Source organism: Equus quagga, chromosome 1 (assembly GCF_021613505.1).
Source record: "Equus quagga isolate Etosha38 chromosome 1, UCLA_HA_Equagga_1.0, whole genome shotgun sequence".
Lineage (NCBI taxonomy): Eukaryota > Metazoa > Chordata > Mammalia > Perissodactyla > Equidae > Equus > Equus quagga.
The window spans coordinates 74,632,997-74,652,520 of record NC_060267.1 but is presented as its reverse complement, the minus strand read 5'-3'; positions in this window follow the sequence as shown (position 1 = coordinate 74,652,520).

The window sequence follows — 19,524 nt, the reverse complement described above, 5'->3', positions numbered from 1 at the left end:
GTTCATAGCTAACATTTATTGAGCTCTTACTGTGTGTCAAACACCTCTCTAAGCACCCTTCAAGGAGTGGCCCATTTCACCCTAACAACACTGATACAACCATATTTCACTGATTCTAAGGCATAAATTCTTTTCCACATTTTAACATCTCTAAAATCCAATGCATCTTATAATAAATAGAACATTTGGTTTCATTGGCAGCATTTTTTTTTCTTTCTCAGTGGTACATAAAATAATACTGTATTTTACCTTTCTGATGTCTTAGATTTTATTCAAATAGTTCCATGTGCTACCTTTGTGAACTCCAATTTGGGAACCTCTAAATTAGAAAAGCTCTGATGTCTCATTGTGGAATGCTTTTATATTTTAAGTCCTCAGCGGGAATAAACATTTACTCTAACATTTACTCTCCCTGCTTTGTTTTTCCTATGAAGAACATTGGACTTTTCCTTTGGTGAGGGGCAAAACTCTGGCAAGTCTCATTTTGAAATTAACAGCTATGGGGGGACTGGGCAATTAATGTCACAGATGGAGTAATGGAAAAAAGAAGAGAAGATTCTCAAGAAGTATTTGTTTATAAATTCCAAGGACTGTTCTTTTGGCAGTCTTTTAAAGGCTGTGTCCCATGTAATGTTTTTGGAAATTATAAATTAAGTCCCTCCTGATACAATAGAGATGCAAGTTAAAGACTGGGCTTCCTTTTAAAAATTCTTTTAGCTTGTGGACTCTGCTTCTCTGAATATGACTGCATGCCTACTTGGGTTTGGGATTCACAGATGTTGGCTGTATTTTCCCAGAACTCCTACCATGGGGATACTAGGAAGAATGAGGCTTTGCATGGCTTAAGGCAATGCAGGCACCAAAAGTGAAAGGAAAGTCAAGAGTGGAAACAACGCTCATGAGACTGTCACGGGTCCCATCCTCAAATGACGGGAACCACATGCTTCCCCACATGAGGGTCAGTGGAAATATCTCATAAGACACCCTTGACATTCCTCCCTCTGCTGAGTGTCAGATGGGGGCTGAGCCTGCAGGACCATCTGGGCAGAGAAACATGTTGAGTCTTAAATTGCCCCTCACATGAATACAGGGATCTTTGACTGGAAGTTGGACATCTCTTCAGGTTTCTGAGCTCTGTGATACTCCCCTGGTGTTTCTGGGTGCTCGCTTAATGCCTAAGGTGGCAGCTCAGATATTAGCCCTGCTTCTTTCTTTATAAGGAGGCCTAACTGCCTGGGGAAGCAGAGCAGACAAGTTCTTTGGAGAGTATGTCCCTGAGTCCTTTCTAGAACCAAGTCCATGGTCGAAAGTCATTACATTCCTGTGCCTGGCTGAGGAGCCATAGCCACATAGCAAGAGGAGAATCAGTCTGATCCCCAGTCTGAAGCTGCAGCTTAAGATAATAACTATCTTATGCTGGAGAGGCCATTTCTCTAGGCTGCTAGGCCTCTCTATAAAGAGAGAAGCAAGGCTAATATCTGAGCTGCCACCTTAGGCATGAAGCCAGCACCCAGAAACACCAGGGGACCACCACAGAGCTCAGAAACCTGAAGAGATGTCCAAAGGCACCTTGGAGCAGTGGCCTGCCTGGTCAGAGGAGAAGTACCAAACTCCTCTCACCTTACCTTCTAAGGGGGAAGGGGGCCTGCACTACGCATCTGCAAGCCTGTAGCCCATCCTCCTGGAAAAGGAATTTCTGTGGGAAGGGTGGAGGTGTGTTTGAGGGTTTTAGTGGAGTGAGCGGGTACTGTCTTTCGTTTTGAGAGGGAGTCGTAGTACAGAGATCAAATCACCAACTTTGGAAGCAGACCTCCTGGGCTCAGAGGCTGGCTCTGTTCCTAACTAGCTGTTAAGTTCTTGGGCACGTTAATCTCTCTGTGTCTGTCTCCTTATCTGTAACATGGTGATACTAATAACACCTCTCTCAATGGATTGATGTGACTATTAAATTATTAATATATGTCGACTACACAAAACGGTGCCTACAAACACACACCAAAAAATTTGCTGTTACTATCAGCGACCGCAGCTGTAGTTGCATCGCTGCCACTAGAGGGAGCTGTTAGCCTTAGGGGCATGAGGGTTCTGCTTAATAGTGGGCACAGGATCCCAGGACTGAGGGGCCCAGTACTGAAATAGCTCCTGCTCTCCCTCATTCGAGTAAGAAGAATTTGTAATTGTTGAGGAATCAACCAGCCACCAGGAAAAGAGCAGGGTGAGGCCAGACCATGGAAAGACCCAACAAGCTAGAGTTGTCATGTCAAGCGTGAACTGGAGCTTGGCGTGAATGGGGACCCTGGGGCCAACAAGGATAACTGTTGAACTCCGGCTTTGAGGGAGTACTATGCGTTTATCCTAGACTATGATTCCTGGAGCCAGCCAGAGAGAGGGAGTCCGTAGGAAGTCTCTGTGGCTTCGGTGTGAGGGAAAGGGAGCTAATCCTTGAATCCTGCATGAGGGCGCTTGGAGAGCTAAGAAGAGCTTAAACATCAAGTCTGCGGGGTCGAGTGGAGAAGGGAAACAAGATGCAAAGCCAAGGTCTGAAGGTGAGACAGAGGCAAGACCAGAGCGATCAGGTTGAGGAGGAAAGTCTGAGGAGAACACAGCAGGAAGGAGCACTTTACAGGAGGCCCGCATCCAGAGCCCCGGGCAAGAGGAGAGCTCTAGGGCCTCCGAGCCGAGGGGACTCTCTCCTCTGCATCTCTCATCCTCCCATGTGTGACCCACAGTGAATGCCTGCCCCTTAATGGGCCACCTCAACTGTCTGTCTCTGGGGGAAGCCATTACAGCCAACGAGGCCTACAAGAAAGCTACCTTTCTTCTTCTTTTTTTTTTTCCTTCCCAAAGCCCCAGTGCATAGTTGTATATTGTTGTTGTAAGTCGTTCTGGATCTTCTGTGTGAGGTGCCATCACAGCATGGCAACTGACAGATGGGTGTTGTGGTTCTGTGACCAGGAACTGAACCCGGGGCCGCCGAAGTGGTGAGAGCAGTGAACTTTAACCACTAGGCCATCAGGGCTGGCTCGCTACCTCTCTTCTTACCACTTCATTTGCTGCACCCTTTGCAGAAATCTATCTGGTTCACACCTCATTGCTCTGAGATGTATAGTGTTTTCCCCAGCCGGTGGCTCCCATCTCAATGGATTTCATTTATGTGCGTCTCCTGGACTGACTCGCTGCTTCCCTAGCGTTTTTTGCACCCTGCAATCTCAGGATTTTTGCAGCCTTCTCTGTGTATACGTGTGAGTGTGTGGTAGGGAGATGTTGAGATGAGAGAGAGCATTTGAAGTGACTGAGATGGAATGGTCCACTCAGCAAGAAGGTAAGGGCCCTGAGCAAAATGATCTTATTTATAGAAACAAGGAAAAGTGACATTTCTTACATCTGAGTGTCATGCAGTAAAACTCACACCAGCTACGCTGGTTTCTCAAAACTGCCTGTGTTCAGAATGGAGCACTTTGTGGTCTAATTTGCAAGACCCTGCTAGAAGGTTCCCACGACCCCAAATAGCTTCCGTACCACCTTGACTATGTCTGGAATTTTTGGCATTAGCCTTATTCCTGTTTTCAAGGTATTTCCTTAGGAAGAGGCAACCTTTACCATCCATTGCTTGATGGGTACAGCAGCCTGCAGGCAGCTGGGCCAACAGCAGCCCTAATTGGGGGACTTTACTCTTTGGGGTCTCTTCTTTGTGTTTGCTGAAACAGCCACACCAGGAGCCAGTTTTCCCATGTATTTTCTCCTGGGCTCAACTGCCACTCGAGGCACACGCCGTGGTGGCGTGCAATCTCCTTCCTGGGGCCCCTGCCTCTGGGGACCCAGAGTCTTCTGTTTTCCTGCAAGCTGCTCCTGACCGTGGTCGATCCACAGCAGCACAGATGATGCGAGCACAGTGGTTCCAAGAGTCCCTTGCCGCCTGGCCTTTGGCCTCCATCTCGGGGCGGGGGGGTGGGACACACTTCCCAAGTTTCTTCTTCTCTTTCTCTTGGATAGCATACCATCTTTTCAGGAAGTGGAATTATGAGTGACCTACTGGAAACGTCCTTCCGTTAGTTTTCCTTATATCCATATGCTCAGGCTAGAAATCTCAGCATCTTCTCTCAGCTTCTCACCCTCCACATGTGGTCCATCTGCAAGACCTGTCAGTCCTATCTTCATAAAGCATCTCAAACCACAGTGGACGTATTTCACTTCTGTAACCAGAAAAAATAAACATGTGTGTGTAGACATGTGTGCGCGCACACATGGGCCAGTTTGTTTGTTGTCAGTTTTTCTATTTAAAAAGGCCAGAGAACATAAGAAGTGGAGGTTAAGGGTTTGGTGGAGTGAAAATAAGATTTTAGGTCTCAGAGTTTGAAAAGAGGATGAAGAAAGCTGAGTTTTAAAATACACTATATTCTCCATTCCCACTCTGCTGCAAGAGAAAAGCTTCTGAGAACTGGCATGGATAGCCTGAGTGCGTACATACATCCCAGTTTTAGATAAAAAGATTTGGTGCAATTAAACCAGGTTTCCTATAGGCCCATAAGCAGGAAGGCAGGGTTCTGCAAGGTGGCATTAATCTCAGGTAAGCTGGTGCTTTCCCTGGAGGCAGGGTGGCTCAGATAGTGTCGGAACAGAGGCCAACCTGGGGGCAGGAGACTGATGGATGGGGAGGGCTTGTTCCTTGGGTCTGTAGATCAAGAGTTGGTCTCCTTCAGGGCAGGGACCCTTTTGGTCAAAACCCAGGAGGGGACCTTTCCAGAGGAAGAAGATGTGGGCATGGGAGATACAGGGTGAAGGAGAGGCATTCGTTACCTCCACAAGACCTTGGAGGAGTTCATTACCTCCCATGAGCCCCCTGGGAGCATGTCTGAGGCTGGCGCATTTGAAGATTCAATGAGAAGGGCTTTCTTTCCAATCCAGAGGCTGCAGTAATTCTGAGCACACAAGCAGGTGTCCTGGTTTTATAAGTGCCAGGTGCCAGATTCTAGTTGAGATGAACACATTCCCCACCAACTGGGAATTGGGGAGACCAGAGAGCTGCCTCAAGTTCTGCATAGATGTTGGTTTCCCATCCCTAGAGAGAGCTCCCTCACCAATAGACCCAAAAAAGAAACCTTCATCCAGATGGCCCCTCCTTCCTCAACCCCTCAGCTTTATAAGAGAAGATGGAAATGGTGCTAAGAATGTACACCTTGGGAGTCTCATTTCCTGGGTTCAAATTTCCAGCTCTCCCACTTATTGGCTGATGACTTCAGGCAAATTACCAAAACTTTCTAAGCTGGTTTTTTCACTTGAAAGATGAGGGAAATAATACTACATGCCTTGTAGAACTGTTACGAGTATTAAATGAGATAATGAAGGTAAAGTGTTTGGTATAATACCTGGTCAAACAAAATAAATGGTTAACAAATTTTAGCTATGATTCTCACCTCCACAAGGAGGTGAGTATGGCAGAGCATCTGTTACTCTGGATCCTGAGTAACCAATGAGAGGGAAGAGTTGTAAAGTAGTTCAAAGGTAACATGACAGCAAAAGACCTACACTAGTCTCCCCTAATTATGAAATCATCATGGTCATGGGGAATTGTGCCCCAGGATGAGGCAGGGATGCAGGAGCAGCATTCCAGAGCCCCAAAGTTGCTCAGACTCTGCCCCTGTCCCAGTCTTCACGGCACCCCAGGTTTGCTGTGAATCAGAAATGGGGAAGCACAAATTTCCAGAAACATAGTAAAAGAAAATCAACCTCAGGCAGTTGGTAGAGTTAGGCTAAAATTAACTTTTGCCCAAAGAGAGAGACATGTGGCCAGAAGAAAGAGAAGTAGCAGTCTGCTGTCTAGTGTTTCGGGCCTGGTTCTTTCATCTTGGCTCCCATTGCCCAAAGGGGTTCATGGCTCATCCTTGTAGGGCAAATGGGCTGGGGGCGGGGGAAGGGGGAGGAAAAGTGAAAGATCCACATCTGGGCTCACAATGCTGGGGTTACTCAGAGGGAAGGGAAACAGCGTCATCAGTCTGGGGCTTGGTAAACCTGAGCCACCTTAGCTGCCCACTTAGCTGAGAAAACAGGCAGGAAGAGAAACCCAACAGAGAAGCGGAGGAGGAAGGTCATGCCTTATGGTTGTGCTAATGTTGGTTTTACACCATCAGGGTGGAGAACCAGCTGCATTTATTAAGCACCTGCCCTTTGATAACCTCAGAGCAGGCTGCGTCTCCTGACTCACTCACAAATGGAGTCAGAGCCTTGCCTAAGGTCAGTACTGAGTCAGAATGAGCATCTGTGGAGGAGATCTTTCAATAGTGGTGCCCACAGGAGGAAAATCCCAACAGGTCTCTCTCCTGCTTGGCTCTTGGTGGCTTCTCAATCCCCAGCTGGCTCCCCAAGCTCCCTGTCCTTCCTATACTGCGGATAATCCCCTCCCAGCTCTATGAGAAGTCACCACCGCTCACCCTATGCCTTACTCAGAGCTTGATGCAACGTAGAAGGAAACCTCCCTTTCTGCTCCCCCAGAAGGCCAGCACACAGACTGTCTTCCCTTTAATGATTTCTGATACTTTGTTGTACGAAACCAACACATCTAGGAGAGTTACAAAACTTATACAGTTGTTGCCACTCTAGTCCCTGACCCGTATTCATTCATTCCTTCCTGATCCATATTCATTCTTTCCTTCCTTCACTTGTCCATTCATTCATTTATCCCTTCAATGAGTATTTATTGAGCCCTGCTGTGTACCAGAGAGTGGCCTGGGCACCAGGGGTGTAGCAGTGAACAAGTCAGACACAGACATGTCCCTGTTCTCGCCGAGTTCCTGACGCCCCAGAGACAATCACAGGTGCCCTTGGATTTGTGCTTCCGACGTCCGGGTCCTATCAAGGAGCCAACTGAGGATACTGCCTCTAAGAGCCTGCATTTGAGGCCAGAGGCAGGACTAGACCGTCTGAACTGGAGCAGCTAGAAGCAGTGCAGCCATGGATGTGCCAGTCCTGGTGGAGGAGGGAAGCCAGAAGTCTGGACCAAAGGGGTAGTGTCGTGGGTTAGGGCTAAGGGTTGAGGCAGGACTGCAAAGTGAGTCCAGGCTTTTGGAAGAGGTCAGGAGGCAGAGTACAGAGGAGGAGTCTGCTTACAGGTCAGGCTTAGAGAAAGGCAAGGATGTTGAGAGTCTGTCTTGCTGGGAACTGGCTGGGTGGCAGGAAATCAGGGGTTTAACAACAATAAAAGCACTTGCGTCAAGTATGTGTGGAGTGCTTCCTGTGTCTGTGCCAGCCATCAAGCTGAGCACTTTACATCCACCGTCTCACATTAAGCGGTAAAGGGCTGGGCAGGACATCTGCTCTTAAGCATAGAAAGGAATTTACCAAACCTCCCTTTCCTAGAACCCAGCCAAAAGTTAAGACCAAGTGAGCCCCCGCTCTTACCCCTCACTTCAAGCTCTTCCTACAATGGATTTGAAGACGAAAAGAAGACAGATTAACAGTCCCCTTAGCCCAGTGGACGAATAGCATCTCTGAGCAACTTACCTCTTTGCTGAGACTTTGTACATCCCAGGACTGATCCTCTTTGGGCATCATCTTTCAAAGGGACACAGATTCAAGTGTCTCAGAGGCCAGCAGGTAACGTACATGAGCACCGGTGAAGAAAAACCGACCCTGGTCTTTCGAGCAAGAGACAAGCCGTGAGGACTGAGGCCATCTGAAGGGTGCTTGCCCTTCAACGCATGAAACCCAATGGCCAGATCTTCTAGTTTTTTTCAAAACAAGACAGAAATCTAGATTACAATATGAAATCTCTGAGTTTTTAAATATTGGCTTTAAATACGAAAATTAAAACAAACAAGCAACACCTCTCTGGGACTTCTATTAGACAAATCAAACGAAACACACCTGAGGGCTGCCCATTTGCCACTCTGCTTGCTACAGCTCAGCGGTATCCAGACTGACTTTGGAGTGCTTGGAACTCCTTCCTCAAACCTGTTAAATCCTTAGGCATTGTGTGAGCACCACAATTTCATTATCTGCTTACTTACAGAGAGGTGGGAAGGGGAGCAGAAGGGGAGGGAAGGCAGAAGATGAAAGAGTTGGGGGGAAGGGCACTACTATGTTCTCGACTTTACTATGCTGTAGATACCTCATCTCATTTATTCTTTGCAGCTTGTAGGGTAGTTTCTTTTCCTATTTTCCAGAAGAGAAACCATTCCTAAAGTCACTCAGAGCCAGAGCCTCTTGGAAGGATCCTGTGCTCTTTCCAGTGTATTCTGAGGAAGTGACTGGAGGGACATCTGTGTCTGTGGCCCGTGGGGAGGTGATGCAGCCAAGCGCTTGCTCTGTGCCTCACTGAGCTTTCTCAATGCTGCAGCGCTAAAGCATATACTGATCGCCAGGCAGCTGGGGCCCAAGGGACAGAAAGAGCTGAGAGATTATGCACAGTCTGCCGCATCCTTCCTCACACACAAGCATCCCTCGATATATCTATCAAATGCTTGCTTTCTGCTCAGCACTGCTCTTGGAAGACTGAGACCATAGAGGAGCCACTGAGGACCCAATTTCTCCCTGAGAGAGATTTCGGTCTAATAAAGGAGGCCCAAGACCTCCAAAGGACATTGGGTTGAGGACATGTTAAACTGGCTTTTCTCCAAGGGCAAGATGTGGTGGCTCAGATTTGCCTTCCCATGAAGGCAGTTTTGGAGGAAGGTTTCTCAAATGGGGGAGGCCCTGTGGGCAGAGATGTTGGACTTTACTCCAAGAAAGAGAGCTAGAGAAGGTGCCATGGGCCAGAGCTGCTCGTTTAGTCCCATTCAAATCCACACATCTGGAATACTATTCGGTAATACAAAGGAACAAAATATATAGACGCTACAACATGGATGAACCTCAAAGACGTTATGCTAAGTTAAGAAGCCAGACACAAAAGATCACACATTGAATGACTCCATCAGTATAAAATGTCAGGAAAGGCCAACCCATAGAGACAGAAAGTAGATTAGTGGTTGCCTGGGGGTTGGGAGTAGAAATGAGGATTAACTGTAAAAGGGGATGAGAGATTTTATTGGGGTGATGGAAATGTTTAAAACTGGATTGTGGTGTCAGTTATGTAAGTTGGTAAACTTACTAATGAATTTTATGATTTCTAAACTTGTTTAAACATACACATACATGTCTTGGGGAAGACACACACACAGACACACACACACACCTGCATGTACATCTTGGCCTTCTATACAAGAGCAAAGAGGAAATTAGCTTGAGCACAGATAGGATCTGTTTCTGAAAGCTGCTATTTTCTCATCAAACCTGACTGGACAGTTGGACAATTCATAGTCTCAAAGTCACAAAAGCGGTTTGGGGTAAAGAAGTGGGAAGAAGGATGGTGAGTCTGATTACACTGTACACGACTACAGGCAGGACCTCAAAGACAGAAGCCGACCCAACCTCAGACTGACTGGTGAGAACAGCCCCACCCACAAACGCATCACGCTAGAGCCCTCCCTGGGCGCAAACCCACTGTTGGCGTGGCTTTTAATAGAGGAAAGGGCTGGACTTTTATGGTGTTCACAATGGTGACTCAGTGAAGAAGGCAGAGGTGAGTTTGAGAATAAAAGAGTTAAATATTTCCTTGAAAGAGAGAAATAAGGAACCCAAAGGGTGAGCGGTAGAAGACATGGTGAAAAGAAATAGGACTCCGGATGACTCTAACCTTCACTCGCTTACTAGCTATGTGACCTTGTGTCACATAAAATGAAAATGTCTCTTAACCTCTCTAATCCTGTTAACTCATCTGTGAAACAGTGGCAATCGAACCTATCTAAGAGGATTAAATGAGATCATGCATGTAAAGCACTTAGCCTGATATCTGATAGGCATGCACTTCATTCATTCACTTCATTCATTCAATGAATATTTTTTGAACATATACTATGTGTTAGGCACTGAAGAGACATCAACAAATACATAAACAAATAACGTAATTTCATAGTAATAAGTGCTCCGAAAAAAGTAAAACAATAGTGGAATAGAGAGAAATTGTGTAGGGTTGGGAGATGAGTAATTGTAGATATGGACCTCAGAGAAGGCCTTTCTGAGAAGGAGACATTAGCACAACAACCTAAATAATGAGAAGGAGCCAGCCATGCACGGATCTGAGAGGAACATTCCAGACAGAAAGAACAGTAAGTTCAAAGGCCCTAAAATGAGAATGAGTTTGGTCAAAGCCGGGACTAGGATGAGGTAAACGAATAGCTTACTCTCAAGGTTGAGTAAGATTAGAACCTATATTTGTCTAAAATTTTGATATTTTGCTCTCCATGGCCTTTTTTGCATCAATTTTGGTATTTTAAAAGGATTGCCTTACACGTTATTTATTCTGATTACTAAATTTTGGGGCACCCCTTAAATTTTGCACCAAGGCAGCTGCCTCGTTTACCTCCCCTAGTCCAGGCCCTGTGGGGAGAAAGAAGCAGAATAAAATGGTAGCTCCTATTGGTGTTGATCTTCCTATTATGGATACTTTCTACTAAAGCTGGGATGGGCCAACGGGCAGGGCCTGTGATTCTGTGATTCCATGATTTGAGCATGAGGTTAGGGTTATTGTAAAAATAATCTAATGATAAATATCTGACAGTTTTCCTTTTTTAGGAAAAATCTAGAGCCCAGATTATACTTAGAGGTGTTTGCCAGATAACGCGCAGACCCCCTGAGATTCCAAATCCAGTAGTTTCTCCTCTCTCCCCTCCTCTGAGGCCACATGTGTTAAGAGATGTACCAGAGTCTCCCCTACAGTCACTCCAGATAGGGGAGAATTCTGGGGCCATTAGCCGTGGGACCCCTCCAGCCAGTCCCTCCTAGGCCCAGTCCTGTGCTAATGTCACCCTTCTTCTCCAGCTCCGAGCTGACTCCCCTATTCTACAGAGTTCCTCGGAGATTAAGAAAATGTTTGTGAACTGCAAAGTTCTAACAAAGTCTCTTCTGCTGGCTGTTGCACAGCCTCAGCCCTCTCTGATACCATTGGAAGAGAACCCTTCACCCCCTGTTCTGCCAACCCCTCCGGAGGACCAGCCTGGAGTGTTCACTAGAGTGTGGTCTCCGCAGGTAGCTTTGCTTTTTAAGGTTTACAGAGCCTTCTGTTGCACAGCTAGGCCACATCTCCGTTTGCCAGTTGCCTCTTGTCTCATTTATTTTCCCTTCACAGGGCTTGGTGAGAGGCAGCTTTCTTCCTAATTTGCAGCGACTTCCAGGGCTCCTAACTGCCTTTGCATAAATAGGCCCCCAGGCGGCCTGTAAGATCTTACCCGTCTTAAGATCTTACCCGTCTTCCTTTCCTTCCTACTTCCCCTCCCTCCTTCCTTCCTTCCTTCCACTCTCTCATTTAACAGATACGTTTTTTGAGTACCCATATGCATGTCACTGTACTGGGGACACAAAGATGGATAAGACAGACATGGCCCCTCTCATATTGAGCTCTCCGTCTGGTCGGCAAGACAGATGAAGCAATTAAAATATAGGCGTTATGATGAGGAAGGTAGGGGCCTGTAAATGTCCACAGATTGGAAGGAAAAAAATATAGAGTTTCTCCTTCCTTTAAAATATGAGAATGAGGGGTCAGCCTGGTGGCGCAGCAGGTAAGTGTGCACATTCCACTTCGGAGGCCCTGGGTTCACCTGTTCGGATCCTGGGTGTGGACATGGCATCACTTGGCAAGTGACACTTTGGCAGGCGTCCCACATACAAAGTAGAGGAAGATGGGCATGGATGCTAGCTGAGGGCCAGTCTTCCTCAGCAAAAAGAGGAGGATTGGCAGCAGATGTTAGCTCAGGGGTAGTCTTCCTCAAAAAAAAAAAAAAGAGAATGAGGTTCAGATAAGGAAAAAGTAGTGTCCTCAGCACACAAACCTAGAGCTCTGGTCTTCTCATTTCCAGACTCATGCTCTTTCTACTCCTTCTACTTCCTAATAAAGATCTCACTTTGGGGACCAGAAAAATCTCTAGAAAGGGAAGCAAGTCAAGGTGTGTAACATAAAGCACAGGGATTACTGGGAAGAGCTCAGCAGGGGGCAGTCTGACCTAGTGCGCCTGGCTGAAACTAAAGGCCAGGGCAGCTTCTGCCGTTCCCACGCACGGCGGCCGGGCCAGCCCTGGGCTCACTCTTATCCACCGCTCCTGGGATGGCCAGACTGCAGGAGAGAATCCTAGACCTGGCTGGGACCTTAATGAGCCTTCCTACTTTTTCTTTTCGTGCTTCCTGTGCCAACTCTACCGTTAGGTATAATGCTCAGTCTGCACAGTGTTGGTTTTCTAGCAGTTGTCCCAATTCCACCTGGAGACCGGAAATCTGTGACGGCAAATGAAAGCAAGGAGTGTGTCCATGTTAAGCAGTCAAATAATTTCGTAAACTCCTCAATCAAGCCATTTGCAACTGTGACTTGCCCTCACCTCCCAAGGACAGCTTTCACGGGTTTCTAGAAAGACCCAAGCTGTTTTGCCATTTCTGCCTCTATGATTTCTATTTCTGCTGGCCTATTGCAGAACTGCGCCCCAGACACTGTGGGTACATAAACGAGTGAGTCCAGCAGCTGATCCGCCCCCTCAACCTTATCTCTAGTGGTTGTTAACAGGGTTTTCAACATGAGCTCAGGCATTTAGGCCTCAAAAAAGGCGCTGGCTATGAAAAGATAAAGGACTTTCTTCTCCCACACCCAGAAGATGGACGTGCCTGCCAAGGGAAAGAGGCCAAGAAATGTGCTCTCCAGAGGCATGGTTATTTCAAGTTTCCCAGAACCTTTCTGACCTAGAATAATCTTTTTCCTTCCTTAAGTTTTGTCCTAGGTGAAAGCTGAGAGGACATGGTCAGCTGCTTGGAAACCAAGAAGATCTGGAAATACAGGTGGAGCTTTTTGACTTTGGAAAGACTTTTGGTTTCCTCCTGACCCCAGCCTCTAAGCGTGGCCTGGTGATTTCTTGGTGCCGCTTTTCACTGACTCAGTCCGGCGTTTCCAGTGGCACCCAAGTCTGGCAAGTAACCCAAGTCTGGCAACCAGACCGCTTGCTTTGCTGGGTTTGAGGGACCATCTGAACAGACATAGAGGTCAGAGTTCAGCTACACTGTACAGATTCTTCTCTGACTCGCACCAGGGAAGAGCAAAAATTCCATTCTGTTAGGACAGCGCAAGCAATTAAATTCCCAAGGGAAAAGCTAAATGCAAATTGTACCTGCCAACTAGTGTCCCCTAATGGGAGGAATGCGGGAATCTCAAAGCTCTTAATAAACAACTTGTGTCAAGAATTTCGTTCCTAAGAAATCAACATTCAATTCATCATTTTGGTAAAAAATAATATCTCTTCAAGTAGTGGTTATTAATCCTGATTGCCCATTGAATCGTCTGGGGGACTTTGAAAAATGCCGATGTCTGGGCCCCGTTCCAGAGATGATGACTAAAACGCTCAGGGGCGGGGCCCTGGCATCAACAGTTTAAAAAGTTCCCCAGCTTAGTCTAATGTGCAGCCGGGGCTGAGAACGCTGTTGGAAGGGGACTCTAGCCACTTCATTCCCGCCCTGGGAACGGGAAGGGTGCTAAGAGCCTTACCAGGTAGGAAAACTCAGAGAAGAGAAAAGAAAAAGCAACATTAGTGGCACTAAATTAAACCAGCTCCCCAGCCCACTGCAGATGGGTAGGAGGGTGTGGTCAGCCCAGCATCGCCCTGCGGGTCGGCAGAAGGAAGGGAGGCGCTTTGTTGATTTCAGCTTCAGTTTTCCCTCCAAAATAGCCAAGCATTTTCCCCCAAAGTCTAGATGAAATAGCTCATGCTTTCCCCACGGAGCTCACATTTTTATCATCTATTAATACTCTGGTATAGTCGGCACTTTTCTGAAGTCTGTTCTAGATCATTCATCCACATATTTCTGCATCAGTATCACATGGTTTTACTCACAGTAGGGCTATTATTCCTAATATTTAACAATTTCCCCTGACTACAAAAGTAACAACAGTGAAATATTCTCTAGAAATAGCCCTGGTTAACAAATAAAGTAACTAATATTTAGAAGACAGTTGCCCTAGGTCAACCACTCTTCCATGTAGCAACGTGTTTCATTTTCACAACAACCCTCTGAGTTAGGTACCATTATTAGCCCCATTTGACAGCAAAGGAACCTGAGGCATGGTGATATTAAATGTCTTGCCCGAGGTGACCTAGTTTATAAATGGTGGGATCCAAGACATGCAAGTTGGCTCCAAATGTCTTACCAGGCTGTGAGGCTTCTGAAATTATTCAGTCTCTCTTTCTGTGTCTCTCCCTCTGTGTTTCTCTCTGTCTCTCTATAATATATTATATAATTTTTATATAAATAAGTTTACATACATAGAAATATAAATTTATATACATATAAGTAAATATTATATAGTATTACATATTATAATGTATACTATATATTGTATATAATATAATGTATATTTATAATGTATATTATGTTTTTACAGGAAATATTTTGCTTATTATTTTTGAAGCTCACTCCCCCCCCCCCCCCCCCCCCCCCCCCCCCACCTAACAATGTATCTTTGGCACTTTCCCTAGGAGTATAGAGTGAGCTACCCCCAATCTTGTTGGTGAGAAGCGGCTTAGTGGTCACACGCCTAGGCTCTGAAAGTGAGACTAACTGGATTCAGGTACCTGCTCCATCACTTCCTAGCTCTGTGACCTTGGGAAAATTAATTCTCTCACCCTAAGTCAGATTTCTCAATTTAAAAAATAGAAATAATGAGGATAGCATTAACTCTCATACTCTAATATTTAGAATAAGTGCTTACTTACAGTACATTTATAAGTTGGGTAACCTTGAGCAAGATACTTAAATCTCCATGCTTCAGTTTCCTCTTCTGTGACATGGGGATAATCATGGTGCCTACTCACAGGGTTGTGAAGATGAGATGAGTTGCTACGTGGAAGAGTGCTTGGCGTAGGGAGGTACTTACTAAATATTAGTTCTAGAAATTGAAGGAGATGAATCCTGGGTTAGCCAAGGTCTGGTACTTAAAAGATAGATATTCCATGTTTATATTACACTCACTCTTCTTGAGTCAACTGACCTAGAATTTCATCTATTTCATGCAGATTTTTAAACTTTTAGACTAGCTTTAATTTTTCTGACTCTATAAATTTCCTTCATCGTTACTAATTTTATGAATTTGACTTCTTTCTGTCTCTTCCTCAGCTAGGGCTTCCTACTTTTGAGAATCTCTCCTATAATGAACCTTTTCCTTCAAATGTGCGGAGAAAAAAATATCTTGGTAAATCCTGATTTAAAAATGTCCAGTCTTGTATTTATTAAATCTTCTCTACTGATACTTAATTTAAATCTGTGTGATCTAACAGTTTCTGAGAAGGAAGTGTTAAAACTTCTTCCAAAAATGGTTGTTTTATCTGTTTCTCCCCTAGCTTCATCAGCTGTGGCTTTATATATTTGAAGGCTAAATAGGTAATTGTATATACGTTTGTAACCCTTACATCTTTTTGGATCCACAATACTTGTACAATATTATTTTTCCCTTAGTCTGTTTCTTTTTTCTTTTTTTGGTGAGGGGGAGGAGTAAAGAGTTTAAAATCTATTTTGCCTAAAATTAAACTGCTACTCCAGCTTTCTTTTGCTTCTTATCTGATATGTTTCTCCTTGTCACCTTATTTTCAGTCTCTTTATACGTTTTAAAATTATCCATCTATTCTCCCCAAATAAGTCAAGTATCTGAGCGTAATTTCACATCCCTGTGGCCCAGCCTTCTCTCCCATCAGGTCACTATTCCCTAGTTTTAGTTATGCATTGCCATGGGCATGCTTTTTTTTTTTTTTTTTAATTTTTTGTCATTATTTAGGCAGCAATAAAGTTAAAGTTATTTACTTACCTTCTTTCTCATATGGCATTGTTTCTTCCTCATTACATCTATTATTCTTTTCATACTTCCACATTTCTAATTCCTCCCCTTATTTCCAAGGACATCTCTGATGCTCAATCTGATGTTTATTTTCCTGGTTCTTTAATTGTGCTTCCTCTGATGTTGGCTCTTCAGTTTTGTCATCTTTATTTTATAGTATTTTCAGTCCTCAGATGTCTCATTTTTTTCTTGTGAGCTCATATTCCCTCGTGTCTGATGGCCACCTTGGCCAACCATGTGTCTGTGGAGAGGGACGAAAGCCTGAACACTGTCTTCTCCAGATGAGAGGGACAGGGGAGACTCTGGTAGGCTCAGCCACTCCACGTTAGCTTGCTCCCAGTATCCCAGGCAACTCCTCTCCTTCGGCCATCCCTTAACCACTTTATCCGGGCTCGGATCTTTTGCAGGGGTGATGTCTTAGGTTGTAATTACCTAGTCACAGATCGGAGGAGAAGCAAGGTACTGATCAGGGGTCAATTGCCCACCTGCACCATCATTATCTGAAGATGCCATGAAAGACAGAAGAACCCTCTCCAACTGACCTTCTGCAGACATTGCCATCATCCTACCATTCACCCAAGGAGGGCAATGTTGGGGAGAGAAAATGGCAGGGGAAGAATGTGCTCCCCCAGCCATTCTTTCACCTTAACCTTGTTGACATCTTATAGAGGAATATACCTCAAATGTACTCTCCCACAGCCCACCCCATCCTTCTGTTAGGTAGTAATAGTGGGATCCTCAGAATCTTGTCCCTTACCAATAACAGCAATGTTCACCAACTTCAGTGTTAATGGCTTGACTCCCAGAGCCAGTTTTCAATTTGGTACAAATTGAATCTTAGCTGGCCAATTTTCCTAATATGTGTGAGATTAGGCCTTCTCTATTTTTGGATAGTTTTATTTATTTTAGTGGGTATAAGCCGGAAGGGACCTTGTAAGTGTGCATTTAAACTACCCTTTTCCCAGAAGGGTTCATCTGATATATTTTTAACTTATTTCTTAACTTTCTTGTACATTCTATTTTTAATATGATCTTTGGTCAGCTGGAATCATCACTTGAACGTTGTTTTGTGGGTTTTTTCTCCAGTTGGCATGATTTCTTTAATCCCGTATTTAGTGAGAAGTTCAATGTCCTTTCCAAGACGTTTGCAGATTCCAGGGAAGTTTATTGACTCCTGGTCCCTTCTGGCTCTGAGTTCAAGTTCCAGCTCCCTAGTGTTCCAGGTTTCATTTCTATCCCACCTCCTGAAGCTGTTCTCGCTTCTCTGCTCCATAACTTAGCTCCTGTTCTGTGACTCTTTGCCCTGCAACTGCCCCCAAAAACTTCCCACGGGCCGTTTGTTTGTTCATGGTCAACTTGTTGGTTTGCGGTGATGGGGAGTGGGAGTTATATAGTCAAATTCCCAGGCCCACCCCTCTCCCTGCTTCTGAAGATGCTGGGTTCTTTCCTCTTAGAATCCCCCTCCCAACTCAATCCCCCTTATTCTACTAGGCATAATAATGACAATAATATTAATAATCATAATAGTGAACATACATAGAATTTACTGCGTGCCAGGCACTTCTCAACCGCTTTACGTATATTCATCATTTGATCTTCACCACAATCCTGAGAAGAAGTTATTATGATCAGTCACAGTTTACAGGTAAAAAAGCTTAATTATATCTAATTTACTCTGCTTAAAAATGGATCATTAGGGGCCAAACGGATGGCGTAGTGGTAAGTTCGCCCGCTCTGTTTCGTCGGCCCAGGGTTCACTGATTCAGATCTTGGGTGCGGACCTATGCACCACTTATCAAGCCATGCTGTGGCAGGAGTCCTACATATAAAATAGAGGAAGATGGGCACAGATGTTAGCTCAGGACCACTTTTCCTCAGCAAAAAGAGGAGGATTGGCAGCAGATGTTAGCTCAGAGCTAATCTTCCTCAAAAGAAAAAAAAAGGATCATTAGAAGAACTGGCAGAGGCTTTGAAATTTTGTTTGTTCCTTCTCTCTCCCCATAGTTTCTCGGAGGTAAATTGAGCAATATGAAGATTCATTTCCCCAAAGATATGAATGATGCCAGTTCTTTTGAGAGGTAAACACAGATATATTCAGTGAAGTTTTAAATAACTGTAAGATGTCAGCTGGGGTCATCCTGCTCACAAGATTTAGTAGAATCCAAAGTCTCCATTTTATAACTTGTAGAAATTGATGAACTTCCCCCGATTTTTGCAAATGTTTGGAGAACATACCCGCTCGTGGTTACCTCTGCTCTAAGATGCTGTTTCTGCTAAATAAGTTTAGGTTATGGACATCCCATGACAACACATAGATCTAGACACAAACACAGCTACTTTCCTCCGCTCCCTCCTCCCTCCAACGCACATGCTGTTCATTTGAGGAGCAGCTGATGCTGAGAATCCGGAGAGATGGAGGAGTTTGTGTCAAAACAATACCAAGAGCCCAGCTTTGAATATTAGATGTCCCCTGCAAAGTCCGTTTAGCTCTCCCATCACTGGGGATGTTACTGTGTCGCTGGCCTCTACCTCTCCTCTCATCCTTTCTTGTTTCTGTCTTCTTCTCTTAGGAGTCTGAAATAAAATCCCTTTGTTCTCATAAAGCAATTGAATTCCCTCTTTACTCTACACTTCATGACCTGGCCTCACAACCTAAGAACCAAATTTATATATCTAAATGGACTATGAAAGATTTTTGTAAACAAAGGGTGCTCCCTCCCTAAGATAAATTTTGGGGCCACCTGTTAAGATCATTTAAAAAATCTATATAAGACTTTCTTTCCCCCTCTGTTCTGCTAAAATAAGGATTTGATAACTTCAGACAAATTGATAACTTTTTAAAAAAATTTTTTCTTCTTCTCCCCAAAGCCACTGGTACATAGTTGTATATTTTAGTTGTTGGTCCTTCCAGTTGTGGCATGTATGATGCCCCCTCAGTGTGTCCTGATGAGCAGTGTCATGTCTGCACCCAGGATCCGAACCAGTGAAACCCTGGGCTGCCAAAGTAGAGCGCGGGAACGTAACCACTCGGCCACGGGGTTGCCCCTAAATTGATAACTCTTGACTCACAGCCTGGGTTCCTTTGCCCTGATCCAGGCAGCATTACCCACAGGCGGGAGAGTAGTATAGGTTTTCTTGTTTGGAACACATCCATTGGTCAGCATGTACATGGGAACTAAGTGGGAGGAGAGGGCAGTGGAGCTCTTATTTCACTTATACAACTGTCTATTTCCTGTATTATGAAGCTAAAATTTTATTTATATTACGTATAATAATATAATAACATCATATATTTCTGAAAATACATTAGTGTCTGAAAATAGATGTAACTAGAAGAGCTATATCAATAACACTGAAAGAAAAGCCTAGAAAAATTCTATGTCTATACATTATTTAGTATATTGTACAGGTAGGAAAGATTTGGATAATTTAAAAAATGACATTGCTGAGCCAGCCCTGGTGGCCTAGTGGTTAAAGTTTGGTGCACTCCACTTCAGCAGCCTGGGTTCAGTTCCTGGGTGCAGCATCACACTGCTCGTTTGTCAGTAGCCATGCTGTGGTGGCAGCTCTCACAGAAGAACTAGAAGGACTTACAACTGGAATATACAACTACGTACTGGGGCTTTGGGGGA